The 19,169-nt window shown below is 47.6% G+C and overlaps 1 protein-coding gene across 1 annotated transcript in view; it reads right to left on the bottom strand.

Moving 5' to 3' along the window:
• Window positions 1-19,169, bottom strand: part of PDCD11 (programmed cell death 11) — a 1,291,633-nt gene that overhangs the window by 951,724 nt on the left and 320,740 nt on the right. The window lies entirely within an intron of this gene.

The following is a 19,169-nucleotide window of genomic DNA, read 5'->3' as shown; positions in this document are numbered from 1 at the left end:
GCATAAGGAGTTTAGCCTAACCCAATCAAGGGAAATTAGCAGAGTGGCAAGGCTTAGTCCCAGGAAGGGTGCGAGAGTGGTCTAGGGATACAGTAAGTTCACACAGAAAAACACCAGTAATTCCAATTAGACAGGCAAGCATCAAAATACAATTCTGTATGAGGACTTTAGGTTCTAGGTAAATATTGTCACACAAAACCTTATAAAACACATACATACAATCACCCCTTAGGAGACATAGAATATTACTTGATTCAATAAACACTGGAATACAGGCAAGTAGTCAGATGTTTTGAAATAGCCAACACACTTCCAGGATAATCACAGAACAGATCCCCCAACTAAAGTCCAACCCTAGGATGGTGGGGGCCTTCAGCCCACATCACCAGTTCCAAAGTATTCACAGATCAGGTAGGTATATAGCGAGATATGCAGCGACAGTGGTTATGATTAATAAAGTTATACAAAGTTGGAGAAGGTTCAGATCAAGACTCAATCCCAACACACAAGGGAAGGATTCTTAACCCAGGATCCACCATCAAAGGTCAGGTCAGAGTTAGGGTCAGAACTTTACACCCATGCTAGCCTATGGAGCCAGGGGGGTGTTCGACAGGGAGGTGTTCGGAAAGTTCTCTTGGAGCAACATTTCCTCCATATTCTATGGACCCCCAAACATTTTGATTTTACACCTTATCCCGACTTTTTACAGTGAAGTGAAGCCTTCAGCTTCACTCCACTGGCCTTTTGCTAATTTGTTCTAGGGAAACTGACTAGTTCTTCAGACTGTCAGTACTGGGAAACTATGTGCCCTTCTTCTTTAGACTATTATTGTCAGGGCAGTTTTACTAAAGTCACTTATGATACGACTTTATAAAACTATCCCCTTGGTATTCCGAGAAACTTGAAGGTGTCTCACCCGCTAGTCCCCAGGGATCTGTCATCCAGGTGGCCAGGACACGGCCACCGCTTTTGAATACAGTTCCTGGGGGTGGACCAGTGCGGGAGGATCACCTGGGTGAGGGGCTTTCGGGGAGTGCACGTGGGACACTGGATGGCGAGACGTGGTATCCTCTTCCCTGTAACACCTTTACCCCATCCTACCAGGTAGGATACTTAGGAACTCAACCTCCACCCCTTTTCCAACACAAACACTTTCAAATGGACAGCTCACTGTGAGAGAAAACGGCTAACACCCGAGCTGTATACTTGGCATGTCCCAATAAAATGGTCAGGCAGGATCAAGCAATTACTGAACATTACACACACCCGACTTCCATCACTTCCCCACACGGATAAAAGGCGGAGCGTGAAAACACACTGAGCAAAGCACATGACGAAGCAGAAGTTCCAAGATGGCAGTTGAATGCAAGGCGAAAGACAGCAAAACCGAGGAGGATTGCAAGGAGGGAAATGCCCCTGAGCTTTTCAATGAAAGACCAGTACTTTTGTGAACCTTCGAGAATAGGAAACACAAGACCAGGAATCAAGGTTGAAGAATCCTGCATTGTGTGTCGGAGACCCGGGGCTCTGCAGCCTCAATAATCAAGACGGGGAGAATAGTTTGCCGTTGTGGTAATGTTCTTCACTCCTACAACAAAGCAGCGCCAGTGAAGTCAGCACAGCAGGTGAGATGGGGAGACGTATACCGGACAGGTCTGTGTTGAAGCCAAGGTTGCAAGCGGCAACATTGTTTAATGACAACTGAAGAGACCAGTGTATTGAGCATATGTGACAAGAGACGCGTACAGAATTAAACAGCAGATGAGTGATTGGACTTTGAAACTAAGATACGATACCATAGACAGAGTGGTCTGGAACATCTTGGGTGCTCATTCAAAAGTCAGTTAGGTATCCAGCTGAAAGGTGGCAAATGTGAAGAGTGATAAAGAATTGTGAAATCGAAGTGGGCCTGCAACGGGTCAAGCAACACCCTGTGCACATTCGAAAGTCTTCGATAGTTGATGAAAAAGTATATTGGAAATTGGAATTAGTCCAAGCCCGGCAGGGGGAAGACTAATTGAAAATTGTGTTGAATGGTATCTGAGCCAGACTGAGGGGGATCCGAGATCTGATGCAAAAAACTAGGAAAGAATTTCTAGTTCATAGTACGCTGACGTAATGCTCTTGGAGTAAGCTGCAAATGCATATTCTTGCTGTTAATATCAAGGCCATAAATAACACCCAAGAATGATAATGCACGACTAATTTGAAAGAATTTTTCCCAGATTTGTAATGTTCTGTTAGGCAGTATGCATCCAAAGATATATATCTCAACAGTGTATGCCAATGCATTTCGGAACATGTTCCGTCTTTAGGGCTAGACACTATACATTTTATAATACATAATATTTCCAAAAACAGAAACCAAACATCCAGAATGTAAAATCGTACATACCCCAAATTTGTGGTTCATGATAAGCAAAGAAAGAATGAGAAAAGAAGAAATGTATTTGTAAGTCACTTTCACACTAGAGTATAAAATGGCTAGTGCATTTGTGATACTGGAAAAAAGTTAACTGGCTGTGTGCTTAACCTTTTTCATCTAATATCAGTGAAGAAGAAATCCACAAAGATTGCGGTAAGCGTTACATGACTAAAGAGATCAATGCGCGTCATGCACATTACCTGGGGTTTAGAACTAGGTGACTGTCAGGGTAGAATCCTTTCTACCTAAAATGCGATAGGAAATCTATGCGTCAAGGGTGATCCTACTTGCTCTGCACAAGCACTCCGATTGTGGACAGGGAATGAGGTTAGTGTAAATCTAGAACATACATACCTGCCGCCGTCAGGCTCATGGCACTGTAGCATGCAGGTAATGGAGGAGCTCACGCGGTCCGAGAGTTTGTGATCCTTCGGGTCGCTGTTGCCAGGCAACATCACACGTAGGGGTACACAATGACGTCACATGCGCCTTGTGTCCAGTCTGTCCATGGTTACGGACAACTGGGAAAGTGGCCAGGTTTAGATTGGCATTAGGTTCGGAAAAAAGACCTGCAAGGTCATATTGTGGTTGGCAGAAAATCACGGGAGGGTTGCGTGCGGTAACCCCTAAAACAATACTATTGTATAGTTAAGTCAAAAGACTCAGGCAGGGTGGAATCCGCTCTATGCAGTCCTGTGTGTTAACATATAGAATATTGTCAACCCAATGATTAGGTGGATCACAAGGTGACATCCACTATTGAAGGATCATATACAAAAAATATATATCATCACCATAGATCAGTCAATTTTTCAAGATGGTAGATAAAACAAGTAAGCAATGTGGAGCTGAGTTAAGGCTAAGAGATGTCCAGAGGTTAGGCAGAATTGCATGCAGTACACCCTCTGGGAGCACCACACACAATTAGGACTACAGGTGTAAGCCAAACCAACCTTTGGTTTAAGTCTGTACCACACAGTTTCTGGTAGCGAGCTGAGCAGCCAGGCTTATCTCAAGAGTGATTGTGAGCAGTACAAATAGTTACACAGAGGACTTTCAATTACAGTGGTTCACGTGAACACTTCTACTCAAGGTTTCTTGGTAAAACACTTAATGTATTACACAATCATTTAGAAAACATTTCACTAGAAGACAACTTAATATTATACCAATATACTTCAATACAAAACTGATTGAGACAGTTTGAGCTCCCCTTAAATAGGAGCCAAATTGCAGTTCAGTTACTTATAAGTGAGCAAAAGGGATAAGGAAAGTAGAATAGATGACATATACTTGTTGTTAGGCAGTGCAAATAGTTTCAGTTCACCAGAAGAGTTCAATTCAAGTCAATAGACCAGGCCAAAGTAAATGGGCTAGTGTTCTGGATAGGAAAGAGCAGTTCTGGTATAAAACGTAAAAACTTTGCAAAAGTTCTCAGAAGTAGTTTAGTTGAAAAAGAATAATTTGTTGGGTCACAAGCTGATAAGGCCTGCAAGTTGGGAAAGTTTCACAAACTTTCACCCCAAGAGTGGCATTCTCTCAGTCGGGCTGGCACAGTACCTTAATATGAACAAACAAATGCAGCTGAACTCGTTGGTTCCTGGCAGTTCCTGCAGATTTCACTGTTCCCGAGCCTCAGTCGTGGGGACAAGAGGGGGGACGTTGGGGGACGCCTGCACTGCACGAGATCGTTTCGAAAAAGCAAACAAAATGGAGTCCGTTCGAGTAGCTCTTCTTCAAGCACACAAGCTGGTGTCCTTCCCCCACTGGTTAATCCTAACCAGCTTCGAGAATGGTATCCAGGTGGCTTACGAGTTGATTGGTCCCACCAACTCAAAGGAAGAAGTCGTCCTTGTAGGGGCTTCTCTGTTGAGATTAACTTGGCAATTCGGACCTGCAGCAGGGCTTCACCGGGCACACCAACGGTTCAGGAGTTGCAGCAGCCGTCTTCTTCCAGCTCGTCTTTCATTCCAGCCTAGCTGTCACTCACCCAGCAGGGTGGCTGTCCTTGCCGGACAGTCAGCCAGCCAATCCCGCCAGAGTGCATTTGGGTCTCCGCACAGGGAGTCTCAGGCACCTCCCTAACTTCCTGCCCACCCCAGACACTCAGGCGCCAGAGACGGTCTTCAGTCCTGAAGCCCGCCAAAGGCATACGAACAAAGGGACCAAACCTGGTTTGGCGTGCAGAGACAAACACTAGAAGGACCTTTCCAAAAAGAAATGGTGACAAAAGAAGACCGTGACCCGTTTAAACAAAGGGGCTTAAGGTGCCATCTTGAAAAACATGGCTCCTGTGATTTTTAGCTACCGATGTTCGAGGTCGGGAAAAATCATGGTAGTTTGTTCTAAAACCACTGCCTCCAGCCTTTTCACTAGGAAAGGATAGCATTTGACTTCTACATGAGTATTAAGACACAGGGGATACTATGTAACCCCTCCAGCACTCCGTTGTAAGCTGGTGTGTGCTGGGTCTAGGAATTTGGAAAGACTACTAAAGTCAATTTCACTTTACATTCTCTGGGAAAACAGTAGTTTATCCCAGAGAATGTATTTAAACCTTTGTGAAGTCTAAAAGACATCCCTGTGTCACTTCACTGAGGGTGCTGTGTAACGCACATGAAAAGATGATGCCTATGGAGTTATCTAAAACACAAGTGAAAAAAACAGATCAAAATACATGAAAAAGTGGGAAAGAAAAGGCTCACTCTTCCCAGGAAAAAAAATCAAGTCCTCAAAATCTAGCAAAGTTGCTGGGGGGGTCTCTAAGGTGAAGGGAATTAGCACATTTATGAGAATTCTACCCAACACCCGATACCTTGGTAAGTAACATGCATAGTTTAAATGTTCAGATACTAAGAGTTGTCCCCAGTTGTGAGTGGGTCTTTAAAAAAACGGGACATGGTATGTCACGTTAGGGAGGATTCTCGAGAATGGCTAATTTCCCTTACCTATTGAATCCCTCAGCTGCTTTGATGGATTTATTCTTTCACCTGGTAAGAGTGCAAGCCTTTTTTTCCCCCCACTCTTGCATGTGTTTTTGCTGTGTGTTGTACATTTTATGCTCATGGACTATGGAGTCTCACCTACTCCATAGGCATCAACTTTTAATGTGCGTCAAACAGCACCTTTAGTGCAGTGACACAGGGTTGACTTTTTAGACTTCCCACTTTAAACTCCATTTTCTGGGACTGACTACTGTCTCCCAGAACATGTAAAGTTGCCATTGACTTTACTAGTCTTTCTAAATGTACAGACCCAGTACAAACTATCTTCCAATACAGTACTGGAAGGGTAAATAGTTATTCCTTTTTGTCAGTTTCTCATGGAACATTATTTCAAACCTCTAAGATTTGGCTGGTGGCAGTGGTATCTACCATTTTTATTCTACTGCGAGCTATGAAAATAGCCTCAGTAATGTTAGAGGCTATGGTGGTAGCCTCAAACTCTAACCCGCTGGACCCCATGAATTTATTTTTGGGAAAACTTTTTATTGAACTTTTAAATTTTTGACAAGACAACAAAAAAAGAAAACATTCCCCCCACCCTTCCCCACCCGGACGACGAGCATTCAAACCCCCCTCCCCCCCATCTTCTCTATCTCAGAATGTTCCCTCACCCTATTGTAGCTCAAGAAGTCTCAGGCGCTGCGGACACCATATCACTCTGTAGTCATCTTTAAGAAAAGTCATAATCTCTCTAATCTCTCCCCTGTCGGCAGCAAAGCTTTGCACTTTATTCTCCGAGGCATAAGTTGCCCACTCCAAGGCCACAATGGCCCAAATTTTCTGCAGCCTATCCTGTTCCCTGGGGATCTCAGGACTCCGCCACCTTTGAGCTATCAACAAAAGGGCCGCCAGAGTCAAAATTGCTTTTGCTTTCTCCCCGCCTCTGATCCTCCCTTTGTCAGAAGCCACCCGGATGCCCAGGAGAATCTGCATTGGAGTCCGTGTATCTCCCAAACCAAAAACCCTTTCCTGCGCCCTTTGTACCTCCACCCAGAACGGTGCAATCTTGGGGCATTGCCACCAAACATGTTCTGCCGTGCCTACCAAACCACAAACCCTCCAGCAGCTGTCTGATCGTGTGGGGAACATCTTGTGAAGCCTGGCCGGGGTGTAGTGCCAGCCGAATAAGAGCTTATACCATGCTTCTTGGAGCTGGGATGCTCTGGCTAATTTGGGTATTTTTTCCCAGTCTTTCCCACTCCTCCCTACTGATTTCCCTCGCTAGGCCCTTCCCATTTCTGCATGTAAGCCCATTGAGGAACAGATTGTAAGCTATTCAGGATTTTATAAATATTGGAGATAAGGCCTTTTGTACCATCGTTGGTCAGAAAATAAAATTCAAATTGTGTCGGCTCCCTAGTTGCCGCCTTTCTGAACCCCGGGTGAAGTACCCAATGTCTTATTTGGGCATACCACAGTCTTTCCTTCTCCTGTATTGCAAATATCCTTTTACAGCCCTCAAACGACAACAGTTCCCCTTCTCCAAACATGTCACATAGCTTACCACACCCTCCCTCCTGCCAACTCTCAAAAGCCCCCCTCTCCAGGCACGGGGAAAAGTCGCCATTGCCAAAGAGTGGCGTAAATGGAGACGGGAATGAAGTAATTCCCTTGGCTCTTACCATGCTATCCCAGATATCCACCATTAGTTTAGTTATAGTGCTTTCATAGAGGTGCCCCGGTCTATGCTTTTTAGGGAGCCAAAGCACTTCCGAAAGGCTACGGTTGGCCACCGCTCTGTCTATTCTCACCCAGAGCTTCTCTTGCTGACTCTCTTCCCCCTTCAACCATTCCCTCATAATTCGTAGCTGAGTTGCCTCATAGTACCGCCGAAAATTCGGCAAAGCTAGGCCTCCCTCCCTTGTAGATGCCATCAGCAAACCACCCCGCACCCTTGGTCTTTTCCCTTCCCACACGAAATCTTTAGTCAGAGACCCCAATTCCCTAAAGAAGCTTGAGGGGACAGGCTGCGGGATAGCCTGAAATAAATACAACAGTTGCGGGAGCGTAACCATCTTCACCGCTGAGATCCGCCCTAGCCAGGATACTCCAAGGCCTCGCCATCTTGGATAATCCTTTCGGATTGTTTTAAGGAGCGGGGGGAAATTTGCTGGGTACCACCCTGCGATTGTTGCTGTGATCTTTACCCCCAAATATTTAATCCTGCCCGGACTCCACAATAAATGAGTGCCTCCCTTCAATTCCTCAAGTTCTAGTCCCCTAAGCGTTAAATTGAGGACTTCTGACTAGTTGGCGTTAATCCTAAATCCCGAGGCCTCCCCAAATCGTTCCAACAGGGACAAGCTAACCTGAATCGACTCTTTGGGCACCGTCAACATCAGCAACATGTCGTCAGCAAAAGCTGCGACCTTCTGTTGTTCCCCCCCCTAACGGGATGCCCCGTATATCTGGCTTTTCCCTGATCGCTTGCAATAAGGGTTCCAGATACAGCGCATAAAGAATAGGGGATAGAGGGCAGCCCTGCTTAGTCCCCTTTGTAGGTTGACCCTCCTAGTAGCCGTCCCATTCACCATTATCCTAATTGATGGAGCTTAATAATTAGCCTGGACCATCATGAGAAATTCCCTCCTAATGCCCATCTTTTCCATCACTCGAAACAGAAAAGACCACTCCACGCGGTCGAAAGCCTTATCCGCATCGAGCGCCACCAAAACCGCTGGGGTGGATGTTCTCTGGACTTTTTCACTAAATGGGCCACCCGCCTGATGTTATCCTCTGTTTGGCGGCCCTGGACAAAGCCCGCTTGTTCGGGTGTATCAGAGAAGGAAGGATGGCGTCCAACCTGTTAGCCAGGATTTTAGAAAATATCTTGGGATCTATATTGATCAAGGCAATGGGGCGGTAAGCTGCTCTCTCTTCCGGGTCCTTACGCGGCTTGAGGACAAGAGTCACCTTTGCTTCCTCCATGGACGGGGAAATGTTACCTGTCCGTCGGAACGCGTTGAATAGGGAGGTCAGTTGGGGGGCCAACTGTGTAATGAACATTTTATAAAAGGCTGCGGTATAACCGTCAGGGCCGGGGGCTTTATTCACTGGAAGGGCTCTGACCACTCCCCTTACTTCCTCGGTTTAAGGCTTCCCTCGTCTCCCTATCAATTTCCCGTAGCTAGATGGATTGCAAAAACGCATCTTGCGCCTCACTAAGGGGGTTTTGGGATGTATAAAGGGAGTCGTAGAACCCCGCTATAGCCTCCTTCAATTCTTCCCTCTCTGCACCCTCTCCCCAGTGCTCAGTTTTAAGGCCGTAATGGCATTTTTCACCCTTGCTCCCCTAAGTAGCCGTGCCAAAAGCGTACCCGCTTTATTCGCCTTTGCATAGTACTTTTGTCTCACAGCTAGGAGTGCCCCTTCCGCCTTCTTGGTACGTAACAATTCTAACTGGCCCAGCGCTTTCCTGTAAGTCCGCATGGCTGTCCGGGATGGGGTTGCACCAGCTGCCTGCCTGGCCGCTTCAACCTCTGCCTCCAATTGAACTTCCAAAGCCCTTAACTGCTTCACTCGAAAAGCAGCCGCAGCAATTAGGTCCCCTCTGATTGTAGCCTTAACGGTGTCCCATCTTTCTATTGATTTCCTTTTTCCTTCCTCATGCCATCTTTGCCACTTTTCCTCTTCTTCTCTCCGGGGGCGGGGGGGGTCTCCTTCAGCTCAATGGGAAGTGTGTCAGCTCCTTCCTATAGAGTTGTCACCCGTTTCTGGGCACCTTCCCAATCAAAAAGCAGGCCAAACGGGAATGTCCACTTATACCGTATGCCCTTCTTGTTCAATACTGTTAGGCACAAACTGTGCAGTTCCCTTAGGGACCACTGCAAAAAGTATAAGACTACAGGTGTTAGCAGTAAACCCAATTGGTAGCAGTCTGTACCACCCAGATTTACCTGGTAGCAGTGGCTGAGCAGTCCGTTTTCTCTCAAGAAGAGTTAGGCAGAATATAGAGTATACAAAATAGGGCTAAAAATACAGTAGCACAAGCAAACACTGACAAGAGCTTTGGTATAAAAGTATATAATTATTTATTTAAAAACACTTGTAAAAATACACTGGCACTAATATGTCAAGCAAGTTCAAACACAGTCACTAGAAATATATACACCTACCTAATTAATTATTTGACAAGTCTTAGGTTAAGACGCCACTTATTTAGCAAAACAGTAGTGAGCGCGTAACCATAGATGGCACTCCAATAATTTGTTTAAAAAGGGAGAGAAAAGGCAGAATAGGAAAATCACACAGTACCAGCACTTTTAAGAACCCACAGCAATTCAAGAAAAGGCAGGGTCTATTGTAGAGCAAAATGTTCATAGGCCAGGCCCACTCTTGAGGCGGAATGTGCCCAAGATCACACAGTGGAAATGCACTCAAAGTCTTTGCAGGAAAGTCAAAAAGAGGTTGGATCAAGTTAGAAAGGTAATGTTAACAGGTCCGAGGTCACCCCAGGATAGAGAGTCAAGGATTTACGGGACACCTTGGACAGTCTGTTGCAAGGGAGACCAAGCGGGACAGTACCTGAAATGGTGAGAAAGCTCCAGCGGGCGCAGTTGTTCCTGGCAGCGGGTGCAAGTCGGGGCTTCATCCAGGGGAAGAGAAGATCTCGACGTGGAGGAAAGCTGGAGGTCGTTGCACTGCCAGGGAAGAAACCAGCCACGGAGTTTCCCGGTTAAAAGGTACTACCATTTTATTTGCGGTAATGGTGATGCGTGGCTATCCGGCCGCCTGGGGTGCTTGGCACGGGCGACTCGACCACAAGACGATCCAGGAAGGCGAAAAAAGGCGAACTGGTTGGTCCCACCAGCTCAAGGGGAACAAGACCTTCTCTGTCGTCAGGAAAGTGGTGAGTTTCGTACAGCAGGGCTCCACCGGTGGTGTCGTCGTCGTAGATGGCTCAGCTTCTCCCCTCTTCGGATTCTTTGGGTCCTGTGGCGACTTCTGAAGTTCCAGTCCCCAAAGCCCTGCTTTTATGCAGAAAACCCCCATTCATCAGCCCAGCTGTCAATCAAACATGCTAAGTGGTGAGCCGGGCGGCTCACCACTGGGCCAATCACACAAGAGTGCGACTTGAGTTGCCGAGGCAACTCAGTCCAGGGTGCCAATTCCCTCCCCTCCCACACATCCTGTAGACCCAGACAGAGTGGCACCACTTTTGGAGGCTTCTGTGCAGAAGCCCGCCAAAAGTGTAACAAAGGGCTCGACTTGGGTTAGGGTTTCAGAGGCGAACACAAATACCATTTTAAAACCGAGTCCTGGCAAAAAAAAAACAACCGGGGAATAAATATTAAATAAATAACCCGGCGGTATCTTTAACATTGCACCAAAAAGTGGTGCGTTTAAAATCAATGGGAAAATCCCATAGGAAATATTCCGGTGGAATATTTCACGTGGTATCCACTGCCACCAGCCAGAAACTCGACAAGGGGGGGGGACTGGACAGTGCCCCCTTGGAAAACAGACCCAGGGGCAATCAAGTTACCCCTACCAGTACTTTCACAATATGATGGTTTGTACTAGTTCTGTTCACAATTTAAGATTAGTAAAGCCAATGGTGACTTAACATGCCCTGGGAGACCGTAGTCGGTCCCAGGGTATGGAGTCTATGTTTGGGGGTCACTATGGCACCCCTGTGTTAAGGCACTGAGGGTGCTGTGTAACACACACACCAAAAACACATGAAGCCCTATGGAGTAAAAGGCCCCATAGCCCATAAAACACATTATATAGTCAAAGGACATTCTCAAATCATGCCTAAGGGTGGGAGAAAAAGAGTCTCACTCTTAGCAGGAGAAAAAAATAAACCCCAAAAATCCAGCAAAGCTGCTGGGGGACTCACTAGGTTTAGGAAATTAGCCGTAACAGAGAATTCTCCCTAACAAATACTTTTACCAGCGGACCCATTTGGCTCCTTTTAATGAGAGTACTAGCCGCCAAGTCCTGAATGCGATCTGCTGACCTTCAAACATAATGGGCTCACTCAGTCTGGCTGCCCGAATGACTGCTTCCTTCTGGGCGTATTTAGCAAACGCCGCCAGACCATCTCTGGGTCTCGCCCTCCGGCCTTTGACTAACCAACCGGTCCTATGCACCCGGTCCAGTTCAATCTTCTCAGGGTTCCCTTCGCCCATGATGCCCGCAAAGATGCCTTGGAGAACCTTCTGTAGGTCCTTATCTGGGACCGACTCTGGTAAGGATTTCACTCTAATGAAATCCTTACCCCACCCCCCCCAACTCTCACACAGGGGCCGGGAGTTAATGCCATAAAAGATCCAAGAAGAGACATTGCAGATCTTGGAGGACGCCAGAGATGCTGGGCCGCTCCCCCTCCTCCACCCCTACAATCGGGGCTGCACAGAGAACTACACTGACCACCACCGGTCTCACTTTTCCCCTTGATGGTACTTCCCTGACACCTTCCGAAAATCCACCCTGCTCTTTCTGGGGAGAAATCGCTCCCCTGCCTGTCCTTTGTATATGGCTCGTCTGTTCCAGCAGGGAGTCGAGGACGCCGCCCGGGCCAGTTCCCCAGTCCCCACGAGGGCCCCCCTGCACTGCCGAGCACGATCCAAAGCAACTGCGGGAAGACTTCACTCCTTCCTCCCGCCGCTCCTGGTGCTACGGGATGGGGGACCCACCAGGGGGAAATGCTTGGGTTTCCCCCCCCCCTTCTACGAGCCGGGTCCCCTGCAGTCTCTGGCAGGCAGATGCCTCCTCCCAACCTGCCCACCTCTCGTCGCGTCCACTCACTTAATGTGGCGATGCAGGACAAAACATCCAACCTCCTCCGGAGCCGCCTTGTCCTCCCGGTGCTGCGCCGCTTTCCTTCGTCCCCAGGGCGCCCACTCCTGTCCACGCGCCCAGGTCAGACCTAGAGCCACTCTGCTGCCTTGCAGCCTCTCGGCTCCTCCAAACGTTCTTCCAGGGGGGGGAGAGAGGGGGTGGGCCGCGCGATTGCTCCACTGCAGATTGCCTCCCGAGCTCCGCGGGGCCGACAACACTGAACCCATTCACAGGACTTGCCCCGATGCGCCTCCCGAGTGTGCCGGCCTGCGCCGCCTCCTTACAAGGGACGTCCAACGGTCTCACATGCACCCTCTGCCACCTTCACACCGGCGCCTGATGTGGGGTGCCACATAGACAGTCAGCCCTCCCCAGTACACACTCCGCTTTCCCCCCACTCGCCGGGGGACCTTCCAATTTGCTATGGACACCTGTTGAAGGGGCGGTGGGCACCACTCTGCAACCGGGTCCGGAGAGCGCCGTCGGCACATCTACTCAGTGCCGGCGGCCATCTAGGAATCCCCCATTAATTTTTATTTGGTTGCGGTCGGGTTTATTCGCCATTTATTTTTGTAAAGGTCTTTCTCATGTTTTACTGTGCGCCAAACCAAGTTTGGTTCCTTTGTTCGCCGTCCTTTGGCGGGCTTCTGCACAGAAGCCCTCCTTAGGCGCCCGAGTGTCTGGGTGAACAGGATGTGAGGGAGGGGTTTGAGGCCCCCCAAGTCGCACTCTAGTTTGATTGGCTAGGTGGCTGTCCTGCCAACACAGCCACCCTGCTGTGTGATTGACAGCCGGGCTGTGTGAATGGGGGAAAACTGCTTAAAAGCAGGTCTCTGGGACTTGGAAGGCAGAGTCGCCACTGGAACGAGAGAACCAACGAGGAGCTGAAGGAAGACGACTGCTACAACTACTGGACATCCTGGTGAAGCCCTGCTGCAGGTCTGAATCGCCCGAATCTCTGACGATAGAAGATCTGCAAGGAATCTTCTTCCCCTGAGCTTGGTGGGTCCAACCAGCGCGCCAAACACCGGCCCGCCTCTCCTGGTCGAATTTGCTGTGCCTCGCTGCAGTGAACCGGATAGCCAGGAGGAACGGAACCTGTTTGGGTTTGAAGAAGCGCACCTTTTATTCGTCACTTTGCTCTGCAGCTGGCTTCTTCCCTAGGCAGTGCAGGACCCTCCAGTCTTCTTCCGCGTCACCACAACAGTCGCTTCAGGAACTGCGTGCTTGCAGCAACTGCCAGCAACAACCGCCTCAGCTACAGCAGTCTTTTTCCTTTAAGGTACTATTCAAATCCGGTCGTGCATTCTGTCCGACCGCGGTGAAAGTGTTTGAAATCTTTTGCCTCTACGAAGGCCTGTCCTTCTCTACTCTTTTGAATAACTTTTCCTCCGACCAGCTTCATTTTGAACTCTTTGCAAAGACTAATCGCAAACTACTCTGAACTGTGTGATCCTCTGCAAAGACTCTGAACCATTAACATTGGCCCAGGCCTATTGACTTGAATCCCGGTTGTGGTAAGCCTTTTCTAGATTGCCCTGCCCATCACTTGTTGGTGGTGTTGATTTTGAATAACCTTGTATTTCCTCCCCTTTTAAATTGCTGGAGTGCCATTTTGTTACACTTCATTTTGAGCTTAACTTGTCCAGAATTGATTGGGTGCTGTAGTGTATTAAGACTGATTTTCTGAAGTTTTATAATAGTGAACTGTTTTAGAACTGTTGTAGTAAATAAATGTATATTCTTTTACTCAGAAACCTTGAATCAGTGTTTGTTTGAACCATAGTAATTGCTGTCCTTTGTGTAACTTCTGATACTGCTCACTTTACTCTTGAGATAAGTCTGGCTGCTCAGCCATCGCTACCACTTTACTGTGTAGTAGAAGCTTGTACCAAAGGTGAATTTGTACTTGCACTTGTAGCCTTAATTTTGTGTGGTGTTCCCAAAGGGTACTGCATATGATTCTGCCTGACACCACATTATGGGGGCAGTATGGAACTGAGTCAGGGCGCAGAGGTAGCATATATAGTTGATTTCTTTATGTATGCCCACAGGGCCATAGCATCCAAGCAGTCTATCCAGTATGTCTCTTGCTGGTCTAACTTGAGGCCAGATTTTCATGTGCATTATGTCTAATGACAGTTTCAACTATTTGGAACCGGATCCGACTGATGTTATGTGTCTTTTCTTCCCAGTGCCGTGCAACATCAGAATGCAAGTTATTGCTCCTTATGCAGGATCTATATTCATTCCATCTCACTTCGGCCTAATGTTTCGACTGTCCTACAAGTAGATCCTGCATGAGATTTGATTGAGTTGATATTCAACGAATCACATGTAGCATAGCGGTTTATCATGATTTTCTCTCCTGTACTGGGGTGATTGATGGTGTTTGTTTTTGTTACAAAGCCACAGTTACTACAGTGTAGGCAAGGGAAAGCTCCTTTCCTCATCGTTACTTGTTGGCTTTCTGGTCTACTTTTCACAAGATGATCTCTCAAATTGGTGTTGCGTTGTTATGCAAACTTTGGAGGGTTTTTGAACAGGTGCCCCACCCTATAGTCACTCGTGAGAGTACTCCAGTTTTTTGTTACTACTGACTTAATTCTGTTGCTCTGTATTGAATATTTTGAGGCATATGCCAATGGTTGGGTCGTTTTCTTCTTCCTGCTCTCGGTTAGTGAAACATTTAGTTGTGTGTTGGTCAGGCGATCAGTAGCTGAAGTGATCTCTTCTTGCTTGTAGCCCCGGGCTAAGAATTCTTCTCCCATTATGTTGATTTCTTTTTCACGATCGTCAGGATCACTGACTATCCTCTTGACTTGAAATATCAAAGGCAACATCATAGGTAAAATGCGCTTTTCATAAGGCTAGGTTGATGAAAGTTCAATCTGTGAAGTTGATTACTGCGGTCTGTCTCTTTGTGGTATATATTAGTATCATACTTCCAGTAATTTATTTCAATTGCCACATCCAGAAAATGAATGTGTTCCTAGGATGATTCGTAGGTAAACTATTCTGCGGTTCATAGTATTCATATACGTAAATCCTTCGAGGTTTTCTTGTGTCCCTCTGCATATACTGACAATGTCATCAATGTTACGGACCCATTAGGGATATGTAGTTGCGCCATACCCCATGTTCTAGAAAGTAGTCCTTCTCGAATTTGTGCATGAAACAGTATGCATACGTGGGGGCCATTGTTGCTTCCACAGAAGTAGCAAATACTTGTAGGAAGAAATTCTTTTTGTACTGAAAGTAGGAATTTTCAGAAATAAATTGCAGTAATAATCAGGATAAACTAGAGGCTCTGACCTCTTCTTCTTTAAACAGCATCCATTCAATCGCTTCCATGCTTAGAACGTGGGGATTGACATGCATTACTTACCGTAATAGCATTTCTGATGAGTGTATCCGCTTAGATTCACATGCTGTGCATATGGTCCTACATCCGGTGGTAACCGCGGAGTATTGCATCTTGTCTTTCGGGGACCGCAAGGGGACGTCGGCATAGGCGTGTCTGTAACACTATTCCTATCGTGACGTGTGGTGTACCCAAAATCCCTCACGCGCCGAGGTCCCTCCGATTGTATTTTTTCTGCCATGAGGGAGCCCAAGGCTATAGTGAGTGAGTACATAAAGAGAGAAAGTAGTAAGACGTCTATGATTCTTCCACTGCGAGCGGGGAGGAGGGGAGGGCGCATGTGAATCCAAGCAGATACAATCATCAGAAATGCTATTATGGTAAGTAATGCATGCATTCTGATGCTTATTAATCTGCTTAGAATCACATGCTGTGCAGACACTAGCGAGCAGTACCCGGAGTTGGAAGTGGGTTGTGAGAAGGAAAAGATGCCTTAGTACTGCTTTTCTCACCTGAGAATCAGACCTAGAATGAGTGTCTAGGCAATAGTGTTTCGTAAAGGCGTGTACAGAACTCCAGGTTGCCGCTTTGCAAATGGACTCAAGAGGAACATTTGCAATGAATGCTATGGATGCCCCAGTGCCTCGAGCAGAATGTGCTCTAGGCTTGAAGAGCAGTTCTCTCTTCGCAAGAGTTCAACATGGTGTGATGCATTTGACAATCCACCTTGAAATAGCTGATTTAGAGACAGGATTCCCCTGCTCTACCAGCTGCCACTGAAACAAAGAATTGTTTAGTCTTCCTTAGTGGTTTAGTTCTTTCCAGGTAAAACATGACTGCCCTGCACATGTCTAGTGTGTGAAGGCTTCTTTCGGCCATGTTAGTAGGGTTCTGGAAGAAAGTGGGTAGTTTGATTGGTTCACATGGAACTTTGAGATGAATTTAGGCGCAAACCTGGGATGTGTGCGCAGAACTACCTTATCTTTGAGGACTGTAACAAAGGGGTCTAGGACAGAAAGAGCCTGTAGTTCGCTAACCCTTCTGATAGAAGTGATAGCCACTAGGAAGGCTGTCTTATAAGGCAGGTCTTTCAGACTCGCTTTATGCATAGGCTCAAAGGGAGCTCCCATGAGCCTGGTCAAAACCACATTCAAATCCCATCCAGGCGCTGGATGAGAAATGGGAGGATAAATCCTCTTAACCCCTTCCATAAAGGCTTTAATCACCAGAATGTTCCACCACGATACCTTTTGTTGTGATGTGGTGTAGGCTGACAGAGCAGCCAGATGAACCTTTAGGGAGTTGAAGACTAACCCAGAGTCCAACAGATGGGTTACATCCAGCACAATGCGTGAGAGTGAGCAATCGATGGGATTGACGCCCTTGGACTTGCACCAGATGACAAAACATTTCCATTTGCTGGCATAGCAATAACGTGCATTAGGTTTTCTCACTTCCCCGAGTATGTCCATGCACCTCTGAGGGAGTTGCAGGTGTCCAAACTCGATGGCCTCAGGAGCCAGGCTGCTAAGTTCAGAGTTTTCAGGCATGGGTGTAGGGTCTCCCCTCTGTCCTGAGACAACATGTTGTACGAGCAGAGTAGCTTGACTGGTGGGGAGAGGGACATTTCCATCAGGTGAGCGAACCAGGGTTGGCAGGCCCACATGAGGGTCACCAGTATCATGGTAACTGGTTCCTGGTGCATCTTGTGCACTATCTTGTTGAGAAGGGGAGTCGGGGGGGGGGGCCGGGGGGGCATAGACAAATTTCCCTGACCATGTTATCCAGAGACCGTTCCCTTTGGATTGGTTCTTGGGGTACCTGGAAGCGTAGTCTTGGCATTGGGTGTTCTCCTGAGTAGCGAACAGGTCGATCTCTGGGAAACCCCATTCTGCGAAGACGTTGGACACAATGTCTTCGTGCAGCCGCCATTCGTATTCTCCGGGCAGAAGGAAATCTCGCATGAGTACGTCTGCCAGAAGATTGAGTTCCCCTGGAACATGTTGGGACAACAGAAACATCTTGTGTTTGAGAGCCCATATCCAAATGTTTTGGGACAGCTTCGATAGCCCTGGAGAGTGAGTGCCCCCCCTGCTTGTTCAGGTAATACATAGCTGTAGTGCTGTCCGTCAGAATCAGCACTGTCTTCCCTTGTAGTTGCACCTGAAAGGCTTTCAAAGCCTTGAACACCGCTAATAGCTCCAGTAAGTTTATATGGTTGGACGCTACTTGAGGGGACCACACTCCGTGCGCTGTCTGAAGTAGATGAGCTCCCCAACACGTGAGAGATGCGTCTGTCGTGAGAGTGGCTTCCACTGCAGGGGTGGTGAAGGTCTTCCCCTTCAAGAGGTTTTCTCTTGACCACCACTGCAGAGAGAGAACGAGGCTGGCGAGACAACTACTAGCTCTTCCCATTGTCCGCTGGCCTGATACCACTGGCTGTTGAGCCACTCTTGTATGGGGCGCATGCACAGCCGCGCGTGGGGAACAAAGTATATACATGACGCCATCATTCCTAACAAGTGCATGGCTTTTCACCTCCCGACTGGCTACATATTGAGGGATCTGAAAAAGCATGTTCTGAACCCTCTCGTTGGAGGGGAAGACAAGACCGTCCTTCGTCCGAATTAAAGCTCCCAGAATTGGTTTTATTTGGCTGGGGACTAAACTGGATTTCTTTTCGTTGATTGAGAAACCCAGGCTGAAGGAGATCTACTGTTTTTTGGGTGTTCTAAAACAAGCGTCGAACGAGTCCCCCGTGATGAGCCAGTCGTCGAGGTAAGGGTAAACTGGGACTGATAGTCTGCGCAGGTATGCTGCTGCCACTGCCAGGACTTTGGTAAACACCCTTGGCGCCGAGGCGATGCTGAAGGGGAGTAGCTTGAATTGGTAAAGCCTGTCCTGGATCATGAACCTTAGATATTTCCTGTGCGCTGGCAACATTGAAATATGAAAGTATGCATCTTTCATGTCCAATGTTGCCATGAAATCTCCCCGTTTCAGCAATGGGCTCACCTCCTGCAGTGTTACCATGCGAAACTTCTAGGGTTTTACAAACTGTTCGCTGGGCGCAGGTCTAGAACAGGACGCATGGTGAGATCTTTTTTGGGTACAAGGAAGTACACTGAATAAATACCCTTGTTTACCTGAAGAATTGGGACTGCTTCTATTGTGTCCTTTCCCAGCAGTGCTTCCACCTCTTGGATCCGGATCTCCAGATGGTCTGGTGAAAGGCGCTGTGAGCGCATCGGTCTGAACTGTGGAGGTCAGAAGAATTCCACGCAGTCACCGTGGGTGACCATCTTTAAGACCCACTGGTCTGAAGTTATCCCCTCCCATGCCCTGAGGAAAGATGTTAATTGCCCCCCGACTGAGGCGACATGGGAGGGGACTTGGTGCTCATTTCTGACCAGAGGCTGCGGCTCCTCTGGGATTGGGGCCTCTGCCGCCTTTCTGGCCCCTTGAAGGGTAGTAAGTGAGGCTTCCAGATGTTTGTCCTGTATTGAAGTTACCCGTGCTGTAGTTGTTTTGACCAACACGGGCTTGCCCTCGAAAGGACCGCCGAGAGTTATTACCCTTCTGGGAGGAG

Source organism: Ambystoma mexicanum, chromosome 8, assembly GCF_040938575.1.
Source record: "Ambystoma mexicanum isolate Mex_15411 chromosome 8, UKY_AmexF1_1, whole genome shotgun sequence".
NCBI classification, from domain to species: Eukaryota; Metazoa; Chordata; class Amphibia; order Caudata; family Ambystomatidae; genus Ambystoma; species Ambystoma mexicanum.
Note: the sequence above shows the minus strand (reverse complement) of the source record. Positions and strands in the feature narration are given on the sequence as shown.